At 40.1% G+C, this 12,642-nt stretch overlaps 1 protein-coding gene across 1 annotated transcript in view; it reads left to right on the top strand.

The window, feature by feature from the left end:
• Positions 1–12,642, top strand: part of LOC126193968 (replication stress response regulator SDE2) — a 56,967-nt gene that overhangs the window by 18,916 nt on the left and 25,409 nt on the right. The window lies entirely within an intron of this gene.

The following is a 12,642-nucleotide window of genomic DNA, read 5'->3' on the forward strand; positions in this document are numbered from 1 at the left end:
AACAGGCAGTAAAGACTGCAAATTTTCTGAAGAGTTCTTGTTCTGACGGTTACAAATAGTCCCATACAGTATTAATTGCGAAATTTTTGTCGGAGGGGCAGGATGTCAAACCATCCTACTGGGAGCAGGAGAGGCACCACGGGACATTTTAATTTCCACTGGCCTGAATATAGTTTGATGGCACCCATTACAAAATATTACACATTTGAATTCGACAGAGCGAAATACAGAGACGTGTGATGGAAGAATGCTGTGGGGAGAGGCAGTTTGGCACACTTAAGACTAAATAAAATGTCAAAATGTCTTACGTTCCCTCGAACATATATATATATATATATATATATATATATATATATATATATATATATATATATATATATATATATATATATATCAAGATTCTTCAGAAAGATGTGCTCTAAAAAATGAAGGTATTTCTGAAAAATCGACTTTTTTTAAATTTTTGGCATCCTACCGCAAATGCTCAAGGAAGGGGAGCGCCACTATCTAATATTGCCCCGGTTCGGAAATATTTTAGATCCGGACCTGATGCACAGAGCAGTCCGAGTTGTAGTGTGGGGGTGGTAGCCTCTATGTGACCCATGTTTACGTTAAGTGATCTTGCTGTTTCCTCTTCATTTATTGCTCTCACGTCAAATGAAAACAAAACTGATTTCTGTGGCCAGGAGCTATCAGGTGAATTAAAATACATTCACATAATTACGGAAGGCTAAAATGTGTTATTAGCATTAATCACCTTGCAGAACAGTGAAGTTTTTTTGTTGTTTTGTTAAAGAAATTTTACTTTTATTAATCTTTTCTGCGGAGGCAATCAATTTATTTGAAACGAAGTTTTTAATTCCACACTGTTGGCTGGTTTCAACTGTTTGTTGCATTTCAAGTTCATGTTTTCATCTTCTTGCATGTATGGCATTATGCCATAATAAAGAACCAAACATGAGATAATACAGCACTGGTACTCCAAGAAAATTTACATCTGAATCTGGACATACGAGTGTGCTCTTTAAGCCAATTTATGCATTTTAGTATGGTTCATAAAATTCCCATTCTCTAGGAGTATCCTCTAATGTCTTGTTTCTTTTATGACATAATGTAAGATCTTTTGATGTTTTACATGTACGAACATACGGGCTTCCTGCATCATCGTAGCTGCGCAAGCGCGGTGACTCCTGTTATCTGGCGCTCTCTGGCAACTGCTGAAATTAATCTATTTCTAACAGGTCGTGGGAAAATATTCCGAATGGTTGTTTGAAAAGCGTTACTTTCAAAGTAAATTTCCCTTTATGCAAGATGAACTCTGTGCGCTAATGTCTGATGAATTTCTTAAATCACAGAACGTTTGACTCTCATTCAAAAATCAAATCTTTGAGGATGACCATTTAGAATATTTATGAGCCCAGAAAATCAGACATTTAAGTCGTCATTAAAAATTTTACTCGCAAATTTGTGTGATGTATCTTGAAGTGTAACACATGCAAAAAAGATCAACGTTGTGTGTGAAAGCTTTGCTTCTCTTACAGCTTATTAATCTTAGAGATCAATATTATACGTGAAAGCTTTGTTTTTCTTGTAGCAACACTATGTATATTAATTTAAACCATTACCTTTTCCTATTTGTTTGTTCATGCTACTTAATAGTGATGTTGCTATTGGCTGACTACATCATGTGCCCTATGCTCTGAATATCTACTGTCATCGGCTGTCGAGATTGCTTGACATGAGCTACGACTAGCTTACAAAAGCGCATCGCAATCTTGATTTCAATCGTTCGGAAAGTAACATACGGTGTTGTGTTTGGTGGAATTTGAATGTATACTTTCATAAAATGAAAATATGCAGTGTACATGTTTTTGCACATCAGACATCTTTCCAAAACGTGTTTTTTCGCATGAATTTCATTTTCTAAAGTGCCGGAAATTCTACACCGGTCTATAAAACCGCTACCATTGAAAGGATTGATAAGTTTTACAGTTCCAAGGAAAAGTATACTGTTACTTAACATGGAAAAAGTGTATTTTCATCTGGGAGAAAGTGTATTTTTAACCGGAAAATCCCGGAATTTTTTTTCCTCGTCCATATATGTGCCCTGTAGTACCTATGTCAGAACACTGCTATGTATGAATTTTGTTGATGACGTTTCTTGTCAAGTTGTGCCACAAACTCCTCTTCTCTCCAATTCTATTCAATACCTCCTCATTAGTTATGTGATCTACCCATCTAATCTTCAGCATTCTTCTGCAGCACCACATTTAGAAAGCTTCTATTCTCTTCTTGTCCAAACTATTTATTGTCCATGTTTCACTTCCATACATGGCTACACTCGATACAAATACTTTCAGAAACGACTTCCTGACACTTAAATCTATACTTGATGTCAACAAATTTTTCTTCTTCAGAAACATTTTCCTTGCCATTGCCAGTCTACATTTTATATCCTCTCTACTTCGACCATCATCAGTTATTTTGCTCCCCAAATAGCAAAACTCCTTTAGTACTTTGTGTGTCTCATTTCCTAATCTAATTCCCTCAGCATCACCCGACTTAATTCGACTATATTCCATTATCCTCATTTTGTTTTTGTTGATGTTCATCTTATATTCTCCTTTCAAGACACTGTCCATTCCGTTCAACTGCTCTTCCAAGTCTTTTGCTGTCTCCGACAGAATGTCAATGTCATCGGCGAACCTCAAAGTTTTTATTTCTTCTCCATGGATTTTAATACCTACTCTGAATTTTTCTTTTGTTTCCTTTATTGCTTGCTCAATATACAGAGTGAATAAAATTGGTGAGAGGCTACAACCCTGTCTCACTCTCTTCCCAACCACTGCTTCCCTTTCATGTCCCTCGACTCTTATAACTGCCATCTGGTTTCTGTACAAATTGTAAATAGCCTTTCGTTCCCTGTATTTTACCCCTGCAACCTTCAGAATTTGAAAGAGAGTATTCCAGTCAATATTGTCAAAAGCTTTCTCTAAGTCTACAAATGCTAGAAACGTAGGTTTACCTTTTCTTAATCTAGCTTCTAAGATAAGTCGTAGGGTCAGTATTGTCTAACGTGTTCCAATATTTGTACGGAATCCAAACTGATCTTCCCCAGGGTCGGCTTCTACCAGTTTTTCCATTCGCCTGTAAAGAATTCGCGTTAGTATTTTGCAACCGTGTCTTATTAAACTGATAGTTCGGTAATTTTCACATCTGTCAGAACCTGCTTTCTTTGGGATTGGAATTATTATATTCTTGTTGAAGCCTGAGGGTATTTCACCTGTCTCATATATTTTGCTCACCAGATGGTAGAGTTTTGTCAGGACTGGCTCTCCCAAGGCTGTCAGTAGTTCTAATGGAATGTTGTCTACTCCTGGGGCCTTGTTTCAACTTAGGTCTTTCAGTGCTCTGTCAAACTCTTCACGCAGTATCATATCTCCCATTTCACCTTCATCTACATCCTCTTCCATTTCCATAACATTGCCCTCAAGTACCTTGCCCTTGTATAGACCCTCTGTATACTCCTTCCGCCTTTCTGCTTTCCCTTCTTTGCTTAGAACTGGGTTTCCATCTGAGCTCTTGATATTCATACAAGTGGCTCTCTTTTCTCCAAAGGTATCTTTAATTTTCCTGTTGGCTGTATCTATCTTACCCCAAGTGAGATAAGCCTCTACGTCCTTAAATTTGTCCTCTAGCCATGCCCGCTTAGCCATTTTCCACTGTCAATCTCATTTTTGAGACACTTGTATTCCTTTTTGCCTGCTTCATTCACTGCATTTTTATATTTTCTCCTTTCATCAATTAAATTCAGTATTTCTTCTGTCACCCGAGGATTTCTACCAGGCCTTGTCTTTTTATCTACTTGATCCTCTCCTGCCTTCACTACTTCATACCTCGAAGTTACCCATTCTTCTTCTACTGTATTTCTTTCCCCCATTCTTGTCAATTGCTCCTTTATGCTCTCCCTGAAACTCTGTACAACCTCTGGTTTAGTCAGTTTATCCAGGTCCCATCTCCTTAAATTCCCATGTTTTTGCAGTTTCTTCAGTTTTAATCTACAGTTCGTAACCAATAGATTGTGGTCAGATTATGATAGAGAAACTGAATCCCTAAGCTACCAAACATTTCTGTAGTTTTTGTGTGACTCCAAATGGATTAATCTGTAATCTCTTCCTATGAATGCGTGAATCCAATCATTCTGAATAGAGTCATGTGAGGTGCAGGTTTTAGCTCACTTAGTCATGCAGTCTGGCCTGTCCAGCACAGGTACAGCCCATTTGAATCACAAGAGTCTGTAGTTAAGCACAACCCATCAAGCTAGGGGTTGACCAAGTCCCACTGGCCCTTCACTTCACCCTGCTGGAGCACTCTGTCACCTCTGCTGCATTAAATTCTGCCTCTGTCTGCAAATCACAATATTTCTCCTCCTTTGTTATAATTTCAATTAAATGTGTTGGGGCATGTGGGCAGCAGTTTCGAAGAATGTTTGGACATGCATACTTCGTAGTAGTGCCATGCCAGTTCATAATTTTATTTTACTTCCAACCAGTTTCACAAGAGTGCATGTGACAGCAATAACAATTAAAGTGTACTTTTAGATAGATTCTTAATATCCAAGTTGTTCATCATCAGAACTAAAGGCATTGCTCGAATAGGGCGGAATCACTGACAATCACAATGTATGAATCTATTACTGCCTTAGGCATAAAGTAGTACACTATGTCAGAGTCATATCTTTTCCACAGAAGTTTTAGGATGTAGCAGACATAGACAAATTGTGGTGATACTCTTCTAGAGTATGTAGCGAGATAATGTAGTCATCTTGACACAACATTTCAAAGAACCAGCTGGCTGCCATCTTCAGGTTAGTATGCTGATGCATAGTCTCGTTGGACCTGAGTTTCCATACAGAGGAGCTGCCATATCTGTTGGAAACTCAGTTCTGGTGAGATTGTGCATCAGCATACCCACTTGAAGATGGCAGTCAGTTGGTATGTTGAAATATTATGTCAAGATGACTACATTATCTGGCTGCATACCCAAGAAGAGTATCATGAGTCACTACTCTGGGAAAGTCTTTGTAACCACAGAAACAGTGGGCTGCAGCACATGCAACAGGCTGGACCAGTGATTGGTAGCAGAGTGCACAGTACAGCAGGCTGACAAGCTGACAGGCCGATGGGCTGGCCTGCAAGCCTGCTGTTTTTAGTGCAGTGGATGGTCCTGCCAGCCCAGCGAGCTATCGTGTGACCCATAGGGGCCAGCAAGTGACACATGGGCTGGCCAGGCTGAAACCAGTGTTGTGCACAACTTTAATTCTGATCCTTCTGTACTACACAAAAATAATCTGTTAGGCAATTGTTCACAAGATACCATCACACATGAACTTTACAGTGACTTATTTGAACATACTTTCACAATTACTTTTTGCAATTGATCGTGCTTTCTTCTGTACCAGTATTCAGCATGTTTGACAAGTAAGTCATAGAACACTCCTTCCTGAGAGACCTGTTACGCTATTACTCATGTTAAACACGTGTATTATTTTTGGCTCATTGTTTCCCCTGTAATAATGGGATTCTGGGAACTAAGAATGATACTGTGGGAACAGGTAAGACCCTTTTTTAATGTCATTACTTTTACTGACTCTTTGAATCCAAAATTCCCAGATTTCCTTCTTTCACCCAAGTTCATTAATAACAGCATTAGCTACCTGAATGTGTGGTATGTGTAAGCTTCATATTTATTGCAGATTAGCTGATCGGGTCTTGTATCATAAACCAAAACAGCTTTGCTGTGCTGGTACTGTGAACGACTGAAATCAAGGGGAAACTAAGGCCGTAATTTTTACTGAGGGCATGCAGCTCTACGGTATAGTTAAATGATGATGGTGTCCTCTTGGGTAAAATATTCTGGAGGTAAAATAGTTCCCCATTTGGATCTTTTGGTGCGAACTATTCAGGAGGATGTCATTACCAGCAGAAACAAAACTGGTGTTCTACGGATCGGAGTGTGGAATGTCAGATCCCTGAATCTGGCAGGTAGGTTAGAAAAATAAAAATGCAGATAAACTACTATGAACAGCATAATGAATGCATTATTGTAGCAAAGATAGACATGGGGCCCAAACTCACCACAGTAGTACAAGTGATGAGGAGGAGATAGAGGAAATGTATGATGAGATAAAAGAAATTATTCAGAAAGTTAAAGGAGATAAAAATTTAATAGTCATTGGGGGCTGGAATTCAATAGTAGGAAAAGGAAGAGAAGGAAAAGTAGTAGGTGTATATGGACTGGGTGAAAGGAAGGAAAGAGGAAGCCGCCTTTTAGAATTTTGACGAGAGTATAATTTACTCATAGCTAACACTTGGTTTAAGAATCATAAGAGAAGGTTGTATACATGGAAGAGACCTGCAGACACCCAAAGGTTTCAAATTGATTATATAATAGTTAGGCAGAGATTTAGGAACCAGATTTTAAATTATAAGACATTTCCAGGGGCAGATGTGGACTCTGACCACAATTCATTGGTTATGAACTGCAGATTAAAACTGAAGAAACACCAAAAAGGTAGGAATTTAATGAGACAGGAGGTTTCAGAGGGAGCATTAGGGAACAATTGTCAAGAACAGGGGAAAGGAATACAGCAGAAGAAGAATGGGTAGTTTTAAATAGTGAAGGCAGCAGAGGATAAAGTAGGTAAAAAGGCGAGGGCTAGGAAAAATCGTTGGGTGACACAAGAGATATTGAATTTAATCAGTGAAAGGAGAAAATTAAAAATGTGATAAAGTAGGCAAAAACGTCTAAAAAATGGGATTGACAGAAAGTGCAAAATGGCTAAGCAGGAATGGCTAGAGGACAAATGCAAGGGTGTAGAAGCATATATCACTAGGGGTAAGATAGATACTGCCTACAGGAAAATAAGAGACCTTTGGAGAAAAGAGACCCACCTGTGTGAAAATCAAGTGCTCAGATGGGAAAGCAAAAAGGTGATGAAGTGTGTAGAGGGTCTATACAAGGGAGATGTACTAGATACTGCCTACAGGAAAATAAGAGACCTTTGGAGAAAAGAGACCCACCTGTGTGAAAATCAAGTGCTCAGATGGGAAAGCAAAAAGGTGATGAAGTGTGTAGAGGGTCTATACAAGGGAGATGTACTTGAGGGCAATGTTATGGAAGGGGAAGAGGACGTAGAGGAAGATGAGAAGGGAGATACGATACTGCATGAAGAATTTAACAAAGTGCTGAAAGACCGAAGTTGAAACAAGTCCTCACAAGGGAACCTCCCCATCGCACCCCCTTCAGATTTAGTTATAAGTTGGCACAGTGGATAGGCCTTGATAAACTGAACACAGATCAATTGAGAAAACAGGAAGAAGTTGTGTGGAACTGTGAAAAAATAAGCAAAATATACAAACTGATTAGTCCACGGGTCGTATAGGCAACATCATGGACAAAGTGAGCTCAGGAGCGTCGTAGTCCCGTGGTAGCGTGAGCAACTGCTGAACTAGAGGTCCTTGGTTCAAGTCTTCCCTCGAGTGAAATTTTTATTTTCTTTATTTTTGCATAGTTATTATCTGTCCGTTCGTTCATTGACGTCTTTGTTCACTGTAATAAGTTTAGTGTCTGTGTTTTGCGACCACATCGCAAAACCGTGCGATTAGTAGACGAAAGGACGTGCCTCTCCGATGGGAACCGAAAACATTTGATCGCTAGGTCATAGGTCAACCGATTCCTCCACAGGAAAACACATCTGATATATTCTATATGACACTGGTGACGGCATGTGCGTCACATGACAGGAATATGTTGCCGACCCACCTAACTTGTACACTTGGCGAAGGGGTAAAAAGATTCTTCTATCTTGCCCGATTTAGGTTTTCTTGTGGATGTGATAATCACTCCCAAAAAAGTGATGAAAACATAAGAGTTTGTCACATAAACTGAAAATAAAAAATTAAACTTTTCACTCCATGGAAGATTCGAACCAAGGACCTTTCGTTCCGCAGCTGCTCACGTTACCACGAGACCACGGCGCTCCTGCGTTCCGAGTGTCCTTGACGGTGCCTATCTTCCCATGAACTACTCAGTTTGTATATTTTGCTTATTTTTTCACAGTTCCACACAACTTCTTCCTGTTTTCTCAATTGATCTGTTTTCAGTTTTTCAAGGCCTATCCACTGTGGCAACTTATATCTAAATCTGAGGGGGGTGCGATGGGGAGGTTCCCTTGTCAGGAGTAGACAACATTCTGTTAGAGCTACTGATAGCCTTGGGAGAGCCAGCCATGACATAACTCTTACATCTGGTGAGCAAGATGTATGAGACAGGTGAAATACCCTCAGAGTTCAATAGTAATGTAACAATTCCAATTGCAAAGAAAGCAGGTGTTGACTAGTGTGAAAATTACTGAAACTATCCTTTTGATAAGACGTGGCTGCAAAATACTAACACAAATCCTTTGCAGAAGAATGGAAATACTAGTAGAAGCCGACCTTGGGGAAGACTAGTTTTGATTCCAGAGAAATGTAGCAGCATGTGAGGCAATACTGACCCTATGACTTCTCATAGAAGGCAGGGAAAGGAAAGGCAAACCTACGTTGATAGCGTTTGTAGACTTGGAGAAAGCTTTTGACAATATTGACTGGAATACTCTCTTTCAAATTCTAAAGGTGGCAGGGGTAAAATACAGAGAGTGAAAGGCTATTTACAGTTTGTACAGAAACCAAATGACAGTTATAAGAGACGAGGGGCACGAAAGGGAAGAAGTGGTTGAGAAGGGAGTGAGACAGGGTTGTAGCTTATCCGTGATGTTATTCAGTCTGTATATTGAGCAAGCAGTAAAGGAAACAAAAGAACAATTTGGAGTAAGTATTGAAGTCCAGGGAGAAGAAATAAAAACTTTGAGGTTTGCCGATGACATTGTAATTCTGGCAGAGACAGCAAAGGGCTTGGAAGAGGAGTTGAACGGAATGGAACAATATCTTGAAACAAGGATATAAGACGAACATCAACAAAAGCAAAACAAGGATAATGGAATGTAGTTGAATTAAATCGGGTGATGCTGAGGAAATTAGATGAGGAAATGAGGCACTTAAAGTAGTAAATGAGTTTTACTATTTGGGAAGCAAAATAACTGATGGTTGAAGTAGGAGGATATAAAATGTAGACTGGCAATGGCGAGAAAATCGTTTCTGAAGAAGATAAATTTGTTTACATCGAGTATAGATTTGTGTGTCAAGAAGCCCTTTCTGAAAGTGTTTGTATGGAATGTAGTTATGTGTGGAAATGAAACATGGACAATAAACAGTTGAGACAAAAGAGAATAGAAGCTTTGGAAATCTGGTGCTACAGAAGAATGCTGAAGATTAAATGGGTAGATCATGTAACTAATGAGAATTGGGGAGAAGAGAGATTTGTGGTACACCCTGACGAAAAGAAGGGATCAGTTGCTAGGACGCATTGTCAGGCATCAAGGGATCACCAATTTAGTACTGGAGAGAAGCATGGGGAGTAAAAATTGTAGGGAGGGACCAAGAGATGAATACAGCAAGCTGATTCAGGAGTAGCATGGAGAGCTGCATCAAACAAGTCTTTGGACTGAAGACCACAACAACAATAATATCTTCTTAAAATAAATTTACTGGTTTAGTATTCTTACTAAAGCTTATCGATATTTACATTATGTAGTTCTTCAGTTTCTTCCTGCCTATAAAGTATGATAGTTGTGTTGTTGGTTATGCATTCTACTTACGTCTGTACTACAGGGGACTCGTAACATAGTATTGTTTAGCAAGTGTATAATAATAATTATAATACCTTTGCCTTAATTGTTTACTATTCCAATCCATATCTTCTTGGTCTGCCCTCTGCTGTGATTACCCAATGAGGTGTATTCATGAGAAAGTGGATTGTGCCACTGTGATTTATTGCTGGCTTCAACAATTCATGTTGATTCATGACTTGCAGTCCACCAAAAGCTGATGCGCAACAGCTTTTAACTCTCCTTTACTCCTAATTATTAATGTTCTACCATAGTTATTAATTCAGTGACATATAAAACAGGGACCACATTATCATAACTTATTTAAAATACTGCTTAAATAAATTTATTGGTGTTATTCTTATTTTGGTTATTTTAAATTTTGTAGTACTCTTGACCTCACTTGTTATGATGTGGTTTTTCAGATGAACTTTAAAAATTATTTGATAACTGAGGACTAACTGAGATGAATGAGTACCTTTCTCCTCCCTAGTGTGAATAGAGAAATATTTACAATTAATATTTCCCACTGTGTTCCTGTAGTTTGCAGCACATTCCTGCAAAGAATGTGCACCATACATCAGTTTGCTCCACAGCTGTTTTTAACATATTCTCTACTGCCAACTCGTGATGCCCAACTTGACTGTTAGCCAATTGCTTGTGTTTATTTATGATCACATTGTACTATAGCGCATTTCTCATACCATACATGACAGCCTCCACTCTTTCCAAAAAATCCTTTCAGTCTGTGGCCACAACTTCTTGAATGTCATCACTGCAATAGAAATTTGCCTCTCAACAGTTGGAACAGCATTCCCAGCTCCATTCGAGGAAACTGTCCCAGCTACTCTTATATCTGCAAGGGATTATCTACAGCTGAGTAAGAGCCTACCACTCTGGTCCAACTCCCCCCTCCCCCACCTTTCCCTCTGTCAACTGCTCATAGCTCCTGTACCATCCCTTGCTGACTTAATCTGCCAGCCATGGCCCCAAAAACTTGCTCAATCCTCCATGAAACACCCTACTCCTATCTTGTAACACTTATCAATCTTTCTGCCAAAACTCTGAACCCCGCAGAAGTCTCCGTACTTTAAGGACTCGTCTTTAGTACCTAACGTAATTTCAAATATACTCAACTTGTAAAGGACAGTCTTTCCTTTACTTGTGCTTTGCAGTGGAGACATTTTTTGTCACATCCATTGACAACATCCAGGCAAAACTCCATGTAGAACCGCGTTTAGAACAGTTCCAACCTCCCTCCAATTGTGATTTTTCCTCTTTTCCATCCAGTTGTCCCCTGGCAATCTTTCCGAAATTCCTCACTTCCAACCGGGCCTCAACGTCCTTTCCTAAGTTCCTATCCATTGAGCCGAACATCTCTGCCAACTTTTAGACACCTCTGCATGCAAACTTTATGACCATAATACCATTCCTGAAGTCCAACATGACCTCCAGCAGCTCCTCTAAGCCCTAGGTCCATCCCAAAACTTGACACCTGAATCCACCTCCCTCCTTACACTAGCACCCCCCCCCCCCCACCCTCCACCCCCAATTCCTAATTTTACCCACTCCTCAAACTCTGCAAATCCAACCCCACAGTTCTCCCTACAGGTTGTGCCATTGTGGCCGGGTATAGTGCTTCCACAGAACGCTTCTTTGCCTTTGTTACCCAACACCTCAAAATTGTTGTCCATAATTTCCTGTCCTACAGCCAAGATATGGCTCATTTCCTTCACCTTTTTTCCACAGTTCCTGTCCTGTTACCACCAGACTTGTTGTTGATCACTGTTGATGCAATATCCTATCCTCCCATACCCATGGCCTTACAGCTATGGAACACTATCTTTCCAAATGTCCCCTGGAAGCATTTATTCTTTCCTCCATAACCTCATCACCTGCAAATCTGCCTCAACTGGTCCTTCTCAACTCAACAAGTCACCTTCCTAGTCATTGATCTCCAACTCTCAGATGGCTCCATGGATACGTCTGCTCATAAGTGCACCAACCACTAAAAGTACCCCCACTTCGATAGCTGTCATGAACTCCATGCCAAAAAGTTTCTTCCTTACAGCCTTGCCACAAAGGGATGCAGTTTTTGCAGTGTAAAGCAGGAGTTGTTGAAATATACTGACAACAATACCAGAACCTTTACTGCTAGACACTATCTTATCCAGCTTGTCCACAAACAGGTCTCCCATACCATCTCCTCCAACACCAGTAAACCTGTTAACCAGCCACCAACCTTCTTATCACTCAATATCACCCTGGCCCTGCAAATCTCAACCACATCCTTAGTTGTGGATTAGTCTACCTCTCATTGTACCCTGAGATGAGGGATATGTCACCCAAAATCCTATCCACATCACCCAAAGTTGAGTTCTGCCATCCACCTGACATACAGAATGTCCTTTTCCAATTCTGCTTTCCAAGGGTTATTTCCTTGCAGTTGGTCCAGGTTTTTAATACCTGTCCCACACACCCCAAGAGTGGCCACCTCCAAACTGTGCAAATGACAGACTTGACCACCCAGTTGATGAACATGTGCACCACAGCAAAAATGACGTCGACAGCTGCTTCAGTGTGCCTGTCGTTTGGACACTTCTTTCCAGCACAAGCTTCTATGAACTATGCCTGTGAGAATTGTCTGTCCAGCATATCGTACACTCGCAATCACCATATCCTAAACCTCCACCAACATGTTTTCCACTGCCTCACTATACTTTTTTCTTTCTCTCTTCTGTTGACACCACTCCTTCCCCATTCATATCGTGTACTGATATCTCCCACCGATTTTCCTCCCCCTTCAGTATGTGGAGTCCCTCTCATCTGCCCTTTCCCAACCCCCCCCCCCTCTACATCTCTTATAAGCTCTTTGT

Source organism: Schistocerca nitens, chromosome 1, assembly GCF_023898315.1.
Source record: "Schistocerca nitens isolate TAMUIC-IGC-003100 chromosome 1, iqSchNite1.1, whole genome shotgun sequence".
Lineage (NCBI taxonomy): Eukaryota > Metazoa > Arthropoda > Insecta > Orthoptera > Acrididae > Schistocerca > Schistocerca nitens.